Source organism: Vitis riparia, chromosome 4 (assembly GCF_004353265.1).
Source record: "Vitis riparia cultivar Riparia Gloire de Montpellier isolate 1030 chromosome 4, EGFV_Vit.rip_1.0, whole genome shotgun sequence".
In the NCBI taxonomy this organism is placed as follows: domain Eukaryota; kingdom Viridiplantae; phylum Streptophyta; class Magnoliopsida; order Vitales; family Vitaceae; genus Vitis; species Vitis riparia.
In genome coordinates this window covers 15,983,709-15,998,360 of record NC_048434.1, presented here as the reverse complement: position 1 = coordinate 15,998,360, position 14,652 = coordinate 15,983,709, and the positions used below count along the sequence as shown (strand labels likewise).

General features: G+C 32.7%; 1 pseudogene; it reads right to left on the bottom strand.

Moving 5' to 3' along the window:
- Positions 1-5,667: 5,667 nt before the first annotated feature.
- On the bottom strand, positions 5,668-6,921 carry LOC117913279 (annotated as a pseudogene).
- Between the last annotated feature and the right edge of the window lie 7,731 nt (positions 6,922-14,652).

Here is a 14,652-nt window from a genome sequence, read left to right as displayed (position 1 = left end):
AGGATATGGTTAGAAGTATGATAAATCATTTTTCTCTACCAAAAACTCACTTTAAGGAGAAGCCTTAAAGACTATAGTATATATCCTTAATCAAGTTCCAAGTAAAGCAGTAACTAAAACCCTATATGAGTTATAGACTAGAAAGAAGCCTAGCATTAGGCATCTTCATGTTTGGGGTTGTCCAACTAAGTTAGGCCATATAGGCCTAATGAAAAGAAATTGGACTCAATAATAGTAAGTTGCTATTTTGTTGGATACTCAGAGAGCTCTAGGGGTTTCAAGTTTTATGATCCCTTGAGAAAATCCTTTTTCAAGATAGAGAATGCAAAATTTATTAAGGATGTTGAATATAGTGGGAATGCTAAGCTCATGAACATTGTATTTGAAGATAAATATGTCACTTTTCCTACTATTGCAAATGATAATGAGTAGGTAATTGCACTTGTCATTATGCAAGATGCAAATACAGATAATCAAAACGCTCCTGAGATATCTCCTACTCATATTGAAGAACTCACTCCCACTCATGTAGAAGAACAAAAACAACCCCAATTAAAGGTGTTATGGAGGAGATCCATTAGGGAGAGGAGATTAATGATTTCGGATAATTATACTGTGTATCTCCAAAAACATGAATTTGATAGAAGACTGGAAGATGATCTAGTATCTTTTAGTTAAGCTAAACAATGCATAAACTCCTATAAATGGATAGATGTCATGAAAGATGAGATGAAATCAATTAAAGACAATGACATTTGGGATCTTGTTGAATTTCCTAAAGGAGCGAAACCAATTTGTTGTAAATGGATTTTCAAAACAAACGAGATTCAAAAGGAAATATCGAAAAATATAAAACGTGTCTAGTCGCCAAAGGTTTCACATAGAATGAAGGCATTGATTATGAAAAACCACCGAAAGTCCAATGGATAACACTCAGAGGAGGGGTGAAGGAGTGATTAACAATTTTCAATAAATATTTGTGTCATACCCAAAAATTTTCTTTTACCCTTTAAAATAGCAAGGAAATCTTGGACATCCAAAGAAGGTTATATCTAAATTCTTTACTCATAAAAATATGATTTTTATGTTTAATTAAAATCTTGTGATTAATTAGGGATAAAATAATATAATTATTAATGTCCAAAAGACAACTTGAGAGATATTAGGGATAACAATCATAACCACCAAGATAACCATCCTAACAATTTCAATAACTAACTAACCAATCAATTAGGAAAATATCAACAATCGGAATGTAAATAGGAATATAAAGATGTGCAATGAGACATAGGATTTTTATGTAGAAAACCCCCACACTTAATTGTAAATATAAAAACTAATGAGATCTAAGATTGCTAATCCCAATCCATTATTTGAAATCAAGTTACACATATTTGCCTAACTATTTTTCCTTAAAGACTTACTCTCTAATAACTAGGGATGAAAATGTCGAGATATATCGGTGTATCGGTGGTTATCGACACGGTACATGTAGGAGAAATATCAACATGTGGACCCGCATTTTTCACGCACGCCCCCACTCGATTGGCTAGACTCACTTTTATTGGTGAAAGATTTATTTTTGGAAAAGTTGGAGTCACCACTTATTTTATTTTATTTTAAAAGGGAAAATAAAACAAGAAAGAAAATCCTAAAAAAAAGTGACTCCATAGTTTTTGGAAAAGCGTGTCTTTGAAAAACCCGAATCTAGGTTCGGGGATCAAGTTACCTATTGGGAAGGTACCTCTACGAGGTAACACCCCTCTAAGACCTACAAATGTCTCTACTGACTAAGTTGAGGGGAATGTGACAATTAATTAATTGATTAAAGGTACCTAGGTAGACTAAGGTGATTTCAAAATTTGCATGCCAAGCTAAAAGGTCAAATCATGATCATAAAGAAAATTTAGGGTGTGTACCTGAATTGCTTCTCAAGCGCTATCATAAGACATCAAAGTTAGTATAGAAATATAGCACACAACATGTGTTTTATCCAAGCAAATCAAGCATACATCTATGCACCTAAGGATCACATCAAGCATAAATATAACTCACAACAACATGCATGTTCATAAAATTTCGAAAAGTAAGTGATAGAGAGCATACCTGGATAGCATGCATAATTTATAAGATTCCTAAAAAAAAAAAGATAGAGTGGTTAGGACAAGTATATATTATATAACATCTTTGTTATGTCTAATACACAGTACCAAAGCCAGAATTGAGCTAAGATATATTAAATGACTCCAAAAATAATAACAATTTCAAGTAAATTATAAAACCATCAGCATGTAGAGAAAATGAAGCATCACAAAACAATTTCTAAAAAAAATGGCTTAGAGTGGAATTTAATTATGAAAAAATTCAGGAAACAACTCCTACACATCTAGATCAACACACTGAAGGCCAAACTCTCATTCAAAGGATAGATTATAGAAAAGACACCTAAAGGTTCTGCAAAGTCTAGATTAGATAAGAAAAACTGACATGCATAAATGAATTTTTTTTAAAAAAATAATAAATGATCACATAAAATCATACAAAACATCACACACATCGTTCAAGGTGTCTATATCACGAGAAAAAAAAAATCAGGGTCGGCTAATACTCAAAAATATTTTTTAAAATGCCCCAACTAATCAGATGTCCAGATTCCATTATGCATAGTAAGTACGAATTTGAAAAATCATATCTCCCTCAAAAAAGCATATTTTTTAATATTTTATATGTCTAATATCAATTTTCAAGAAGCCTATTAAGAAAAAATATCGAATCAAATTTAAAAAGTCATCTGTTATTTTATTTTTATAGAAAGATCTCGGGTGTCCAGAACTGGGTGAAAACGGAGTCCCCCTAAAGACTCGTTTATATTTTCTATTCCAAAATGGCTTTCTAACTCAAACGAAACTTTAAATTCACGTTCAAGAAGTGATGAAAGTCATGCAAGTTTCATAAAATTTTTAAAACATTTCTAAAGTTGCTAAAACGAATTTTAAATGTAAAGGGTCTATGGTTAGTGAAAACTGGCAGCAAGGAAGTGTTTTGAAGAATTTTCTTATGTAGGGGTTCCATCAAGTCCCCATTCAATTTCCACAAGTTTTACCTGTGTATCCCCATTAGTTTGGGAGCGCAAGTCCAAACCTATGTGAATAAAAACCAATTTTTTTATAAAATAAAAAAAAAAAACCAACAAAGGAGAAACACAATTTAAATGAAATGAGCTGCATAATTTTAATAGAAAGTGTGTTCTTTGCCTAAAGCTAGAATGAATGTTTTTTAAAACATTTTATTGGTGATTTAAATGCTTTTGGAAATGGCTTTAAGGGAAGTAAAGACCCAATGATTTGTTAAATCCCAATTAATAGACACAAAATAAAGATTTTTTATTTTTAACTTAAGAGGGTTTTGAAAATAAGAGAAAAGCTAGATTGGATCCCCTTTTTGGCTACCTTTCATTTGGGATCAAGGAGCCATACTTATGATGGAAAAATTCATTTAAAAAAAAAAAAATTGACTCGACTCAAAATGTCAATTTAATGAAAAAAAACCTTTTCTAAAAGAAAATTCAAACTCAAGAATCCCCTAAGGTGCCTATAAAATAAATGTCAAAGATAAAGAGAATTAACAATTTGATCAAATATAAGGAAGCCAACATCAACAATTATGTATTAAACTCTGGAAAGTAAGGAATTAAATAAGAATCAATCACACTAAAGAAATTATCAACTTGAATATGAAAGGATTTAACTAAAACTGAAATTCTAAACACTAAATAATTAGCAAGGTAAATCAAACTAGCAACTTAATAACTTAAAACAGGTCTAGATTTTAACTTAAACTAAAATTCTAAATAACTTATAATTATGGATTTTTTGCTAAAAGTAAAATTATAGACAACTTAACAATTGGCAAGAATCAATCAAACTAATAAATTAATCCTAAATCTTTGAGACTAAACGTTAACATGAAATATTGGAAATAACAACAAGAGATATTGAGATCATGAAGTTAAAAAGAAGATATCAACAAAAACTTGCTCAAAAAAAAATACTAAGGCCATACATTGTCATGAAGATTGAAAATTAACAACAAGAAATACTAAAATATGAGATATCAAATCAATGAAGACTGACTCTAGAATGGGAAAAACCTAGACTACCATAATTCTAACTTAGTGAAAATATAATAAAGAATCCAAACAAAAATTAAACAAATATCAAGTTTTATACAACTATTATGATGAACCAAGACCAAAATGAAAACAAAGTTTCAAGCTTTTCCAATCAATATAATGGATAAAAAACATAACTAGATTAAACTCAAACCTCTCTAATATAATCTGATGAATTCAAAACTGGAACTAAATAATTCAAACCCTATCAATTGACATAACGAATCAAAGACTAAACCCAATTGCAATCAACTATTTTTTTTCCTTTATGTAATAAATCAAGATTTAAATAGAACGAAATTCCAACTTACCTTTCCGAGCAATGGCATGGATTGTGTCTTTCTCAAAGAGGCAACTGTGCAAATGAAGACTGGATGAGTGGCATTCTGAGTGGACTATTCGTGGTTGTGTAACATGGAGAAAGAGTGGAAACCTGGCAGCCTCAGACTTTCAAAACATTCAACAGTGCGTGATGCTTCTTTGCTCTCATAAGTGACAATATGTGGGTCCTTTTGGTGGCAAAGGATGTAGTGGTGTGGTCCCTTTCTTTCCTTTCGGTTACAACATCTCCAAATCTCCAAACCAACAACCTCTTCTTCTCAAAATCCCGGCCTAAATCCGCTTAATGGTGTCTCCCACTACTATATCAAAATGGTATCCTAATTCCAAGAGATTGCAACCCGTAAAAATTATGGGTTAATGAGCTCCTCGAGATGCCTTCTTTGCAGCCCGAGCTTCTTAAAAATATGGACTGATTCCCCAAAATAGCAGCCCCCTGAGCCTTTCCAAACACAGGCCGATTGCCTCCTTAAAAGTGTTGACCCAACCTCTCCAATCTCACCCAGGTCGTTCTCCTTTTCTGTCAATGGTGCGGCTGCACCTTTCTTCCACCCTCTCCAATGGTGTAACTAGAATTTTCTTCTTTGTTGCATGGTGCCTCTTCCACCCTCTATCATGTGCTCAAAATGTTCTTTTTTTGGTGTGGCCATTTTCTTTTCTGGATGCGTGCTTCATCCAAGCCTCTTTTCCGGCAAAATCAAACTTTCGAGCCTTCTCCACATGTTGGGAATTTTCTTTCAATGGTGTGGCTGCACCATTTTTTTCTCTCTCAATGGTGCGGCTACACCTTTCTCATGCTTCACGCTCCCCTTCCAATAGTGCAATTGCACCTTTTTCACTATCAGAATCGGTGTCCGCTCCTCTCCAAAATTCCTTCTCCTCCTGCTCGTTCTCATCCTTTTCGCAGCCGACTTCCCATCCTATTTTTGGTGCTGCCCATCTTCTTCCCATTTTGGTGCCACCAATCTCCCTCTCTACTAAGAGAAAACTCCTTTTTTTTCAGCCTTCTTCCTGCTCATTGACTCCACTAACATGGGAAGACAACTCACCAGCCCGGAGAGAGCCTCAATCACCCGCGTCATTCTAGCATGGTCAGAACTCTCTCTTCTCTGAATATAGCTCACATTTCATCCCTATACCTCTACACTCGTTCTCATTCACTTCAAAACAGTCCGAAGGCCCTTCAAATGTCCCCGTTTTGGGTGGTTCAGATTACCAAATTCATCCAGAGTTGCGTCATAATCACATGATGTCGTAATGTATGGACCACCAGCTATTCTACCAAAATTGGTACCACCATGATACATGTAGGAGTTTTAGGATGTGGGCAACCAAATAATAAAGATCTTCGCGGTCCAACATGGGTCCTTTCCACCCCGGTTCTTAAACTAGCCAGCCTCCACATTTTGGGTTTGTTTGTTGAATTTGGCCAAAAACTCCCACAATAAAATCTATGGCAAACATTTATAATAATATTAGGAGCATCAACTTGCTGACGCATGACCCAAGGAACCCCAACATTCCAACTCAAGAGCCATTCTAGCAGCCCATTTTACATAGTCCTTCTCTCTCTGACCAAATGAGCTTTCAACATTTCCATATTCATTCTCAATCTACAACATGATAATTGGACCACCTTGCCAAAAGAAAAACATTTCCTTCTGCATCAAATCCGTTATCTTTTTAACAAATCGTTGCATTTCATCCTTGTATGGTGCATTGTTCCATTTCAGGTGCATCCTGGCATATTCCTCCATTCAACCGTGTACATCAAGGATCTTCTCATAAGCAAGTTCATTTTCAGCACAACATGAATATTGCTCTTTTAACCTCTCAACGTCAGTTATGTTGAGATTCATTGTTGGGTTGGATTTATCAAGTTCCTAAGCAAGCAACTTTGTCAAATCAACTCCTCCAATTTCAAATCTTTTTGAGGTAATGTGCTGAACTGCAACTTCAATTACTAGTGCAATATCTATCTTCCCATGACCAATATCAACAGTGCAGCCTAAGATTCGTCCAACAACATGAAGTGATAATACTACTTGCTCTGATGCATAAAAGCCGGAGATATTAAATATTTCAAACATCAATTTCACCAATTGTTCCCTAAAAGCCTTGGGAGTTGAAACTGGGTCTGTAAATAAAAATTTTCCTTCATTGCCCATTTCCCATCCAAGGCCAGTGTAGAGAACATGATTCAATAAATCTTCCATGGCATCCCAATCTCTAATAAAACCTCGCACAATTGGATCAACAGTAATGTCCTCAAATAACGAATTGTTTGTCAAGGTTCCATCTTCAAGTGTGCGTTTCATTTGGGTAGGAATTAACATGGAAGGAACCTGATCTGGAACAGTGAATCTGGCTTTGAGAAGCTTGGAACCAGCGTCTACCACCACTGCCTCCATGCTTTCAAGCTCTCAAAAAACCCTAGCTTTCAGTCTTCCCAGCTTCTAGTGCCTAAGCATCTGAAACTCTAGGCCTTAGTCATAGTGATTCAACAGTGATGTGGAGTGCTTGTACCCAAGGAAGAAAATATCGGTAATCATGGATATATCGGTACTTCGATTTTACGGATATATCGGAGATATATCGGATATATCGGAGATATATCGGATATATCGGAGATATATCGGCGGATATTTTGGAAAAAAATATCGATAGACTCAAAATTGTCAAAAACTCATGAAAATATAAGGAAAACCTCATAATAATATAATTAGAAGTATAATAGACATTTTAAAGTTGTTTTATTGAAAAAATTGATATACATATGATATAATTTACGATATTAGATGTAATTATATTATGTCGATCTATAAGAAATGTTAATTTTGTAATTGTTCTCATTATAAAGTTACATAAAATACTTCATTTTATTAAATATCAATAATTTGTACACATTACATTGCAATGTCCCTTTAGTACCAAAATGAGGATCGATGTGGTTCAATGGGATTGATAGATGAAGGAACCCCGTCTTGCTGTTGGAGACAATATTGGTCCCAACTCAATAAACCTCGATTATATTGGTTAAAAATTCTAACATGTCATGCATATATATATATATATATATATATATATATATATATATACATTGATTATTAAATTACATCAAATATTATTCAATAATAATATTGTGATATTTGATTATAATATGTTTAATTTTAAAATATATTTAATATTAAAATTATGATATATTTAATTTAATTGTATTAAATGATAATAAATGTATAATTTTTTAATATTTAATTAATAATATATTACTGATATTAAAAACTTATTGCTACTTAATTAAATGAAAAAATTTTATTTACTTATAAAATAATTATAATTAATTCGTAATTTAAAGGATTGTTTTAATATTTTGTGTATATGAACACTTTTAATATATATATGTATGGTGCCACATTATAAACAAACTGCAACGTTGGCTGGATGGTCGCTAGGTGTCTTCCCCATTCTTTTGGTCGGGGGTTCAAGTCCTGTGAGAAGCGAAATTTCGGCGAAATATCCCGATAAATAAAATAAGCTTATAAAAAATTAAAAAATGAAAATCATGAGATTGATAAATAAAATAAAATAAGATTAAAAAAAAAAAAAAAACAAGACTAAATTACGTAATTCCATGATTTAATTAGGCAACCAATGCATATTTAAAGTCAAAGCAATTCAAGCAATTTTCTATTAAATAAGTAAATAAAAAAAAAAGGTAAACAAAATAAATATAATTATTAAATGCATGCAACAATAATAAAAAGATTAAAAAAAATAAAAAAGAAATAAAAATAAAAATAAAAATAAAAAATAAAATATAGAAAATCAAGCACGTACTAGTCATACAAGCCATACAACCCTACTTGAGAGGTGACCTAAGTAAGACTAGCTAAACCTAAGTGGGCCAAGACGAGCCAAAATGGGCCTAGGTGAGCCAAGGTGGGTCTAAGTAAGCCTAAGTAGGCCAAATGTATCTAAATGGGCCCAAAGTGCCTAAGTGGGCCTAAGGTGGGCCTAAGGTGGTACCTAATGAACCAAGTGTACCTAAATGGGCCTAGGATGCCTAAATGGGCCTAGGGTGCCTAAATAGGCCTAAGTTTAAATGGGCCTAAGGTGGTGTCTAATGGGCCAAATGTACCTAAATGGGCGTAGGGTACCTAAGTGGTGCCCAATGGGCCAAGTGTACCTAAATGGGCCTAGAGCGCCTAAGTGGGCCTAAGGTGCCTAAGTAAGCCTAAGTCTAAATTAGGGCTGCCATAATAGGACATGTGCTAGGAGGACAAAATGGATGGTCTACACAATAATTTAATTTCTCTCCCCAAATATCTTAGAATGACCCAAAACTCCTATAATAGGCTTACACAGACAGTAGACTGGCCCAACCCAAACCACTCCAACCCAACCTATATCCCTCCACCAGCATAGCTCGATAGCCCAACGTGTTTTGCACACCTGCAAACCATGCACCACTCCAATGCTTAAATAAAGCTTTTTGGTGTAATGAATTGTCGATGTGGGATTGCAATTGGAATTCTAAAAAGGCAAGGGAAAATCCAAGGAAATGGAAGAAATGAAGCTTAGGGGATTTGAATCCCTGACCACCCACTCATGATTCCTCACCAACACCAACCGACCAACCAAACTTCATTTGACAAAATGTACACATTTTATGTATATATGTATATATATATGTACATTATTAGCATTAAATATATTAACTGTATATATAAAAACAAATATTATAAATTATATACATATATTACAAATTAATCATAATAAAATTATTATAACTAAATTGCTTTTTGTGATTGTAACTTTTATATATAAAATAAATATAAATTTTTGAATAAAATTATCAAAATTTTAAAATAAAAATTACTTATACAAATTATCATTATTTCTTTTGTCATTAAATACATCCAAATTAAATGATTATGCATAAAGTATGTTTTCAAATTATAAACATTATTGTTAAATATCACAACTATGCATATATCATCATTTATTTTATATTATTGAATATAATTGAATTAAATAGATCATAATTTTAATATTAAATATATTTTAAATTAGACATATTATAATTAAATATCATAATATTATTATGAAATAATATTTAATGCAATTTAATAATAAATATACATTTATAAAATTCATATTTTTTTATTGATGTAAATAATATTATCATCAAATATGATAAATCATACCATACATGTATCAAAATTTTCAACAAAACAACTTTAAAATGTCTATTATACTGCTAATTAGATTTTTACAAGGTTTTTCTTATATTTTCATGAATTTTGATCAATTTTAAGCCCATCGATATATTTTTTTTTTTCAAAATATCCACTGATATATTCGTAAAATCGAAGTACCGATATATCCATTATTACCGATATTTTCATCCTTGCTAATAGCTACAATTTGATTCACGTCTGCGATGAAGCAAACTCTTGTTGCTCCCTAATAGATTCTTTAGGCACCCTAAAGGGATTATAGTCTTCAACCCAAGATTCAAAGAATCAATCCTTGAATGAGAGATTGGGAATAGTATGACACTTTAGGCTTCCTCTTTATGAGATCATTTTTTAAGGAATGAAAGGTCTTTCAATAATCTCTCTCAAATCTTTTGAAATTCATATTTCTTTTATAAAGGAGTTATAAAGAGGTATTTATAGGTGAATACCACAAAGAGTTTCAGTATCTTAAGTTTCTAAAATAGAGTTTAAGTGAAATTCATCAAAAATTTGTTTATAATCTCGGCAAGATTGTCATGATCGCTTAAGCGGACTTATGTCTCTTGAGTGGGCCTAACTGCTTGAACAGGTTGACCGCTTGAGTGAGTTAATAGCTTGAGCGAGCTGATCGCTTGAGTGAGTTAACAGCTTGAGCGAGCTGACCGCTTGAGTGGGATTCACCACTTGAGCAACCTCTACTTATTTTAAAAAATCATTTTAAAACATTTTAAGTTTAAAAATGATACCAAACCTTTTTATACTTCAAAGGAATCTAAAATGCCACATGCCAAACCTCTTTAGACATACTTGTGACTTCTCGGTTGGACAAACAACAACCTTTGATCTTCAATGAAGAGCAAATCATTATCTAAAAAGACTTCTATGGTCAAACATAAGAAGAAACAAAATTGTCAACAAATAAACAAGACTCAATGTCCTGATAGATAATAAAGAGACTTTCTCTCTAGTTTTATTGAAATATTCTTTTAGAATTATTATGACACTTGTAGCTTATTATGATTTAAAGCTACATCAAATGAATGTTAAGACTGTGTTTCTCAATGGTGACATTGAAGAAATGATATACATGGTGCAAATTAAAAAAATCCATCCATTTTTAAAGCCAGCATCCCCTCAAATGGTATCAAAAGTTTGATCAAGTGATTACCTCGTTTGGCTTTAAGGAAAACACTATTGATCAATGTATTTATCACAAGATCAGTGGGAGCAAATTTATTCTTCTAGTGTTATATGTTAAGGATATTCTGCTAGCAAGCAGCAATGTAGGCTTGTTGCATGAAACTAAGAGATTTCTTTCAAATAATTTTGAAATGAAAGATCTTGGTAATGCATATTTTGTGTTGGACATACAAATTCATTAAGATTGTTCTTGTGGTATTCTTGGCCTATCACAAAAGACATATATTGATAAAGTGCTTAGTAGATTTGCATGAAGGATTGTGTACCAAGAAATATGCCCATTGCTAAGGGTGATAAATTTGGTTTGCTTCAATGCCTAAGGAACAAAATTGAGAAGAAAGAGATGGAGAAGTGATTGGAGCCAAAATATGTGCTCTAATGGCACATATTCGATATGATTTGTGCAGCAAAGGACATTCAAATCACCCAACTTGACCTAAATCGATGCTAAGGCCCTAACCACGAGTTTAATTTGTACTTTGGAGACTTATCTCAGATTCAAGGGAAGAAAATGGTGCAAGTTGAATCACTTTAGATTTTGAAAGATCAAGAAAGGGTTAAAAGAGGAATAAGTGAGTCAGGACTCATGGACCATGAGGAAAGGCAAGGCAAAGATATCATGAGTTTGGAAGATGAGAAATGACCATAATGGAGTAAGAAAGAAGGTAAGAAAACATGGGAAATGAGGCATGAAGTAAGATTCAACTGCATGGAAATTTAGAACTCAAAAATCTAATGGTAATATATACTCTAATTTTGAAGAAAATTTTGGAGCACTTTATGGAGTCCATTTTATACATACTATATATTTCTTCAAAGCTCAGGAAGTCAGGAGTCCAACGCTTCAAACGGTGTGCAAATCGGAGCTGAAATGAAGAAGTTATGGTCATTTGAAAACAATTGTACAAAGTTGAAGGGTCATTTCGAAATGATTTCGAAATTCAACTTATGAATTCGAATTCCACTTCGAAATGACACCAATTTTGAATTCACCCATTGCCACTTTGATGTTTCGCCTTCTTTACCTCGGTAATTGCATCTAGGGCACTTCATCAGCCCTAAGTGGACCCCACACGAATAGAAATCACCATTTTATTATTTTTTTAATCATTTTTAAGTAATTATTTTTGTAATAAGTGGCTAATAAGAGTGTGTCACATGTTAGGTAATTGATGATATCATATAAACTCTCTTAGTTCTAGGTTTTAGGGATCTTGGATCTTTTTTGAGAAAAATTTGACATTGAAGGTGGAAGAAAACGAGAACTTTGGTTTGTTTTCTTTTTCTTCTTTATTAAATATATTTTTTTAGGTTCTTTTGATTCAAATTATGGATTTTTACCCTATTAGGGATTGTGAATGTGACATCACACCCATGAGAGGTTAAGAGCCAACTTGGGGCTTAAGGCATGAAAATCTAAGGGCTAGGAAATCTATAGAGACAATGGGTAAATTATTATAACAATGAGATTAATTATTGGTTAGGTGACAATTTATCATTATTTTTTTATCCTATCCTTGTGAGTTAGTTTAGGGAATTATACGGTAGGTTATTATCCAATACTAGTGATTCTTGGTAATTCTTGATCATTAGTTATCCTCATCTTCCCTATCATTATTTGCCCCAAAACAAAGGTATAAGGAGTAGGGAGGGTTAAAAAGCCAAATCTTAAACTGCTAATCAATCTCATTCAGTTGATGGTTTTAGGAATCTATTTTTAAAAGGGAAAATTTGGTTTCGGATGCAATTTTAAGTTATAGAACTCAACTTGATCGCGAGCAGCCAAGGATCCCAAAGCCCTAAGATCACATTACTTAAAAGACCCTAGGTTGGATTGTGGAAAGCTCTAAACTTGAATCAATCAAATTTAAAATCAACATCCATTTTGTTATTAAATTAATTTTTTTTACTTTAGTTTCACATTATTCTCATTTTTTTTCACTTTAGGATTTAAACGAAAGCAATTCATTTATTCTAGTATTGACAATTTCCATAAGCCAGTTATTAAGGACGATACCCGGGGTACTACAAAAGTCGTAGTAACTCTTTCTCTAGTTTTTCTTTACCAGAGTTACTATGTAAAAAGGATAAGTATTTTGGTACAATAGAGAAGTTTGGTCAAGAAGATTCCTTATGCTTTAACAGTAGGGAGTTTTATGTATGCTCCAATTTGTACATGTTTGGATATTATGTATATAGTTGGTATGCTTAGTAGATATTGAAGTAACCCAGGAATGGATCAATGAAGAGCATATAAGAAGGTTATACGATATCTACAAAGAATAAAATATTTCATGCTCACATATCGAATATCGAAAATCTGATCATTTAGAGATTGTGGGGTATTCCAACTCTGACTTTGTTGGTTGCCTTGATAGCAGAAGATCCACTTTTGGCTATGTATTCATGTTGGTTGGAGAAGTTGTGTCATGGAAGAGTGTTAAGCAATCACTCATAGCCACTTTCACCATGGAAGTAGAATTTATAGCTTGTTATAAGGCACCAAATCAAGAAATATGGTAGCAAACTTTTATCACTAGACTACGTATTGTTGATGACATCAAGAGATCATTGAGGATAAAGTGTGATAACAAAGCTACAGAATTATATTTTAAGAACAACAAAAGCTTATCAAAATCGAAGCATTTAACTTAAGGTTTTTGGTTGTTAAGGAAAGAGTTCAAAGTTTTTAAGTGTCCATTCAATATATTTGTAAAGAATATTGTATAGAATATTTCCTAAATTGATATATTTTTGTAATATTAGATTTCTTTAAAGAATAAGGAAAGTTGTTGGAAATATCTCTATAAATATTATAGGTTATAAGGGGAAAAAGTCATGAGATAAAGATGAACTTATCGAAAATATACAAGGTAGATAGAGATGTAAGGAAGAACGGGAGATACCTGGTAGAGCGAGGGAACTCGTGGTTGGGTATGGATACAAAAAGGGGAAACATGCGATGTTTTGAGAACCCAATAGTTGTATCTAGTTTTGTCCTCTATAATATTTTCTATAGTATAGTGAAAAAATTATCTCTCATCTATGGATGTAGGTATGGTTGACCGAACCATATTAAAACATCATGCATCATGTGTGTGATTGTTTTATCTTTATGTTATTGAATTAACCTTGTTTGCATTAAAGTTTCTGCATTCGCAGCAAGGTCCCTAATCTAAACAATTTTTTAGAGATTTACTCATATCCCATCATTGGAATAAGGCTTTTCTTTCTGTAGAATAAAGATTTAGACGTGGAAGACTAAAACCAATTGGATCTAGGTACACTTTCGATTTATTTTTCCTAATGATTTAACATGATCTTGATTTTGGGTTATGACATATGATCTTGATTTTGAATTATAACATGATCTTGTTATTTTTGGGCTATTAATATGAGATATTGAATGGGTTATAACATAGATCTAATGTTTGGATATTCCTATAGGTAGTTTGGGTAATATCCCTACGTAAATTTCATTTTCTAATGAAGTAAAGAATGTGAGAACTTTTGGCATCTAGAATAATGTAGGAAAGGTAATCAACCCAATCTACAAGCTCAACAACAAGGTGCCGATGACCTATTTTCGAGTATTATTATATTCTTTGATAGTCTTGCGTAGATGCCTCAAAGTTTTTATGTCCAAGTCCAATGCAACAGTTGTAGTCAAAGGACACATGTTCAAGACAGACCCACTATCCA